Here is a 6,566-nt window from a genome sequence, read left to right as displayed (position 1 = left end):
ACCCCTACTTCTGCTATGATTACTTATGCCAATGCCTTTGATTCTCAGTTCTGCCTGCGGTTAAGAGAAAGAAGATGTGCTTCTTTGGCTGATATGCAAAATGCAGCCTTTGAAATAGAAGCAAACATCATTGTTGCAGAAGGACTCGAAGGTGATGCTGAAAGGAGAAGACAGGGAGGAGAGTCCTCATCATCCTCAAATTCTGGGATCGATGAATTAGCTAGGATGATAGAGTTATTGGCCTCTGAAGTTTCCAAACTAAAGGTTGAGCAGTATTTTGAAGAAGCAGGAGCTCATTGTTCCTTTTCTCTTCCAACTCCAAATCCATATAGAGGAGCAAATGAGCATTTGCAGATTTTGCAAAGAAATAAAGTTACAAATGAAGATCAAAGGGTGAAGACCCTTTTTCAGAATATAGTCATGGAAGAAGAGCAGCCTGAAGAATAGGAGGAGGTCCATGGTTTGGAAGATAAGGGCAGTGCCCCCTTCCTAACCATAGTTGCATATGAAGATGCTTTATCCAGAGGCGATGCTCATGAGCTTGTTGTAGCTGCAGAACAACAAGCTGATCAGCAAAAGTAGTCAGCAGTAGGTCCTACCAACCTCCAAGAATTTGTGCCTGATGCTAGCTCATCTTCGCATGGCTATGAATATCTGCAAATTTTCCAACCTGCTTTTGTCCCCTGCCCAGTGATCAATAAGGGACAAGAAAGCTCCCCATCACCTTATGTTTCTCTGTCTGCTCAAAAGAGAAGCCCTCCAAGTTGCCTCCTAAACATTGAGGCAGGACAAAATTCAATGCCCAAGGCTGATACTAATCACCTCAGTCTTGATATTTTGAGACCTGCTCAGGTGGCTTATACATAGATTGAAAAGGCAACTTATCAGATGACAGAGGAAGAAGATGCTCAGTTTTGGGACTCCCCCTTGGATGTGGATTGTTCAAAGTAATATGCAGGAGCAGATGATGTTTGTGAGTCCTCCACACAAGAATACATTGGTTTGCCATTCATATTAATTGTGCAGGCCACAGATGACAAAGACAAGTACACAACAGCCATAATTATTCAGCAGGTGTACAGAGGCTCCTATGAAGAACATCCAAGGAAGAGAGCACATAGAAGGGAGATGAGATTTGATCCATATCTGCCTATTAAGGTCAAATGCCCTAAACTCTTTGAGGTAGATGATCAAATAAATCTTGTTTTGCAGCTCTATGAAGAAGGGGCTGAGAGAAGGAGAAACAGTTTTGATGGCCCAACAAATGGCTATTTTTTGAAATTTTATGTTGTTTAAGGCTCTCAAGCCTTATTGATTGTAATCATTTTCTTGTACAGGTTTCTAGTGTAGACTTGGTTTGACTCCATGCCCAATGGATACTAGGCAATGTTTTTAAAGCTGGTTTTGCATGAAGGCATTGGTCTGCAGGTTCTTGAGACCTCACAGGGGGGATCTCATCCCCAGAAGGAGCCAGTGTTAGCTCTGTTATATTTTGTGACATTTGATGGATCGTAAACAACTGTGGCAGCGTTGTTTCATGCCTGAGAATCTCCCTCCTCCTTCATTTCCCTTATATTCTCTTCACTCCTGATGTCCCTATTTTCTTCCAAAATCCTTTGTAAACCTTAAATTCCCTTTTACCCCGTTGTTTCTGTTTTATTCCAAAAAACCTGCGTAAACCCATGTTTATTTAGCTCAGGCGCTTAACACATGAACCCGCCCCAAAATAACCCTTTGTCGCTTTTGCAATTGCAGCCGTTGATTGCCCTGATATAACGGTCTCCGTTGGATTTCCCGCTCGCTAACCTGTCGTCTTTTCCTCGCCGTTGATCGCATCCACCGCACGATCTAACGGTAGTTGCTTTCCCCACTGTCGTGACTTGCACACGCGATAACCCATAGGGGAAGCAGTTTTCCTCCGCCACGTGTCACGCCATGACTGTGTTCGCTGCCCGTTATACGGATACCGCCTCCTCCGATATGCGGTGCAATAAAACCGCTTACCGCCACCGTACCCTCCTCCTGCGCATTAATCTTCGTGCGTCTTCCGCTTTCGTCAACCGTCAAATCTACCACATCCAGATCCAACGGCCTTTGTTTCTCCATCCATATTTCCTCCCGTTAACCCCTGTAAGCCACTCTCCGTCGTTGATTTAAGCATATTAATGGTTGATCTTTCCCTGTCAAGCCTCCGCCATATTGCCTGTATCCTTAGCCTATTCTTCGCACCTGAGGGAGGAAGGAGGCCAGCTACCTGTACCCTGCGTAATAAAGCTTCAACAACTGCAATTAACCAACAAAATGGCCGAAGGACAAAAAGGACACCCTCGAGTAGTTCAAGCATTTATCAGTGTTGGAGCATGTTCCATATTATACGCTACCTGCTCAGAGGAGGACTGCAAAGTACCAGAAAGGCTGATTTTGTTCATTAAAACACTCAGTTTGCAGCAAAGACCCATATCCGATTGTAAATGTGGTTGGTGGTCCATTATGACCCCTCCACGCATAGAGCAGCAAAGTGTTTTTGTAATCAACCTCCATATATATCCAGAAGACAAAGGGTTGATGGTTGATGAGTGTTATCTTGGTGTAAGGTTCAACTTCTAGAGACTGTAACTACTGTGATACTTGCAGCTTCTGGTCTTCATTTTCAGCTAATACAAGCTTCTTTTGCTGTTAATTGCTCACTTTCCACTTCTTCTTTGTTCCAGGTTGTGCCTGTTATGCATTTATTCATGTGTTGTTGATGTTTAGCATTAGAGGGGCTGTCATCCCACCTCTGTGTTAGAATTTAGCATGTATTATTGAATATGTATGCAGGTTTCTGTTGTTTTAATGCCAGAGAGCTGTCATCATGTCTGTGCATTAAGAAATAGATTTATAGACCTTTTAACTAGTTGCAGCTGGCCATCACAGGGTCCTGTGCATCTGCTAGTGTGATCAGTATTCTCCATCATCACATTTTCCTTAAAACTGTGAGTAATTGGTGGTCTAAATCCTTGTAGTTTGGGGGTGTTCACCCATGTCTGGGGTTAAGCATAGTAGAAGTGGTTATCTGGCTTGAATATGCAGCATTTCTTTCACTCATCCACCATTTTCCAACATTTTTGTTGAGTTTGTAATGTTCCCGAGCATCTCTGATATACAACCTAGGAGAGTTTCTTGGGGTGATAACAAGGCCCATACAAGCCAACACCATGGTGAGTTTGAAATTATTTGTGTAAAAATTACCAGAATAAATAAATTTGGGCCCTGCAGTGGGGGCCATCTCATCCAACACAACCCTTTCCACCATTTGTTCATGTTCGAGTAGCAACATTAATTATTTACCTAGATTTCTTATATCCTTTTCTTTGATGTAATTGTACTTCACATCCAAAGCCTATTCTCCTAAATTATTTGGTTGTGCTTCACTAATAGTTCATTGTTTCTCCTTCGCCAATTATTCTACTACCTCCTCAAAGGATTCAATATCAATATCTTAACCTTCTTTAGCTTTGACATTGTTCTCTGCTTCTTCCAACAGTGATGACTCTGATTTCCTTTTCATGGCAATTATGAGTGATGTTTTTAAAGGTTTTACAAGTTTTGCCTCAAAGGCTTGAGTTATTACTGATATAATAGCTTGATTTGTTCCTTCACTTCTACTTGCTTATGTTTCACCTTGCCCCGTGGTTACATGGATAATGATTTGTCCCTTGCTACTCTAAGACGGAGAAAAAACATTAGCCATTTTCTCAGTTTCCTTTTTATTTGCATGGATATAAGCAGAGAGGTATTGTCTCAAGCCCGAGATGATACCCTAAGGGTCATATAACCAACGGACATCAAACATTAAATCGAATGAAAGTATTTCTTTATCAATAATGTCAATTGTAATTTTATGTCTACCAGTAAGAGAGAGAACTGCATATGCGAAACTAAAGAGTGTTTTTTTGTTCTTTGAAGCAAAATGAAACTCATTTACAGTAATCCTTTTCCTCAACACCTCATAGGAGAATATTAAGGGGGTAATAAATTTTTGAAGGTGGTAGGGTTCCTTCTCAAAGCCATAAATCATAATAACATAGTAATCAAGGTAAAGGAACCAACTTCCAACACTATCCTCTTTGGTTAACCTTAAAATTCTTCTTTGTTCTTATGATATCCTATCTGGAGTCTCCCCTAGTAATTTCACTCTTGAGTAAAAATAAAAATGATCAATAAATTGAGAATAGCTACAGGGAGTCCGACCAGGATATACAATGCTTATCCATCAGTAAACTTCCATTTCTACTTGATTTGTATCTTTAATTGTCTGTAGCAATTTCATGGACATGAAGAAGGTGGGATAGTTAAATAGTAATAAATGTATCAAGTAAGTATAATGTCGGGAAGATTTGAATGGACCTGCAGTATTAAGATCGATAATTGTGGCTCTCGCCAAATATCTGGGAAAGTTAATAGGTAATTTGTTAGGGTTAGCCATTATGAGACGAGTAGTGAAAAATATGGCCTCGTCCATCTTAGAATCGTCAGTGAGACAAAATACCACAACAAGGATGGAAGTCGAGGTCTGAACGAAGGGTTTTAGTGGGTTTGTAGGGAAAGGAAATTCTAATTTCTAGTTTTGAACTGGGGTTTTAAGAAATATTTGGAAAAACTAGAATTTGTCTTCCTCTACCCAGGTATTTGTCACCATCCCTGTTACTCCTCTTGTCGTAGCTTGGAGGACACATCCCGGGAGTTATAAGAAGTGACAAAGGCTAAAAACACTTGCATTATGTTCCCCTGAGTATATACTCCATGTTCCCTGAAGACACCTTCTGCAGATCATCCTTAAAAAGTGCTCTTTTTCCATTGGCGCAAGTCCACAATATCTTACCCGCGCCAATGATGGAGATCCTCAAAAGGGGGCGCGACCATTAGCGCTCTGTCTTAGAGCAACAGTCGCGCCAACCAAATTTAGTCGTGCTTTTTGCCTTAATGCACGTCCGACTGTTGTTTCCTTCATTACATGGAGCTTTTCTGAGGATAGAAAATCAGTCTTTTGTCGAGCTTTATCCATCTTTATGGCTTTTGCTAATCCGCGAAAGGTGTCCAGGTTCATTGCATCCTCCTCCCTTCTCCATCTATATAAGCTTGTCATTATGCATTGGACAAGCTAGAGAGTGTTGGTGTTAGTGTTATGCTAGTGATTTGGTGATTGAGTGATAGTAGTGATGATTATTGGTCATGGAGTGTTAGATGTTGAGTTCTTGGAGGAATGCTAGTGAGTGCTAGAGAGGTTATGCTGCCAGAGAGGAGATGCATGTCAAGACACATATAGTTACTCGCCCAGCCAGGAGAAGGGTCGACGTCAGAACAATGGTTGTAACTTTTCCTGTTTATTAATTGATGAGCGACAGCTATTATAGTTCCAATCTCATTATCTATCATGGTGATATGTTGATTTATTTCCTTTCTGACTGAAATATAGTTGTGCCTTGGTAGTTTTATGTTGGTATCTGTCTCTTCCTTTGCATGTGCAGGTATTCGTTATGATCTGTTGGAGCAAGGGAGCGAGGATATCAACTCTGCTTCAATCATAGCGTTGGACTCCAGGTTAGTCTTCTTGATTCACCTTTGATGCATAACTAGGAACTTGCGTAGCAGCGTGGTTTGTTTGTGGCTAGTTCTGTGATAGGCTAGTGGGATCGCCTCTGTCCGCAGAGGGGATTTACCTTACCAACAAATTGGCGACTCCACTGGGGAGGAACTATTTGATTTTTGTCTCGCATGTTAATTTTCTTCTGCTTGCTTGAGTGCATGAGCTTCCTGAGTCAGTTTTGAGTTGATTCTTTACTGTTTGACCCATCTGAGCACTGTCAACCCGACCTGAGGTCGTATCTTTTATCTTTTTAGTTGGCAAGCTTAATTGGCGCGGTTATTTCTCTGACAGTCGCGCCAGTTGGCGCACGTTGCTCAAAAGCAGCTCACGCCAATTCTGTGGTAGCGCAAGTTGCAGGCTGACAGTCGCGCCAGCTCTGTAAATTTTTCCTGTGTGTGGGTGGAAAGCTCATTCAGTCTCTTTATATATCTCTTTCGGCCTCTGGAACTGTGTTGAACCTCTGCTTGACTGGTCTTAGCCTGTATCCCTCAGCTGTTTGCTTATTTCCAGTGACTTTGCATGTCTAGCCTTCTGTGGGAAGTTTCGATCTCTTGATTATCCAGTCAGCTTGTTGGTTGTGTTCAGCACCTATCCAGTGCTTTGTTAAAGCTTGATCTTCTATACTCTGAATACTTCACTTCTAGCCTCTTTGAAGTTCACTAGTCTTTGTGTTTTTCCTTGCTTGCATGGTTCATTTTAGTGTTTCAGAATTTGTTCTATTTCATTAACTGAACTTGGATTGTGCATATCTCTTAGAATTTGTTTACATGCATCATGCCATCTTAAAGGAAAGAAAAACAAAAAATCTCTTGCATTATAGTAGTTAGCATTTATTGTTATTTGTTGCTATTAAAAAGAAAAAGACAAAATTTCGTTTCTTGTTATTAGCTGCATTAGGATCTTTGTTGAAGTGATCATTTCGTTTGTGAAAAAGATC

Source organism: Pinus tabuliformis, chromosome 5_1 (genome assembly GCF_031772625.1).
Source record: "Pinus tabuliformis cultivar Carrire ecotype Pingquan chromosome 5_1, CPIR1, whole genome shotgun sequence".
Classification (NCBI taxonomy): Eukaryota; Viridiplantae; Streptophyta; class Pinopsida; order Pinales; family Pinaceae; genus Pinus; species Pinus tabuliformis.
Note: the sequence above shows the minus strand (reverse complement) of the source record.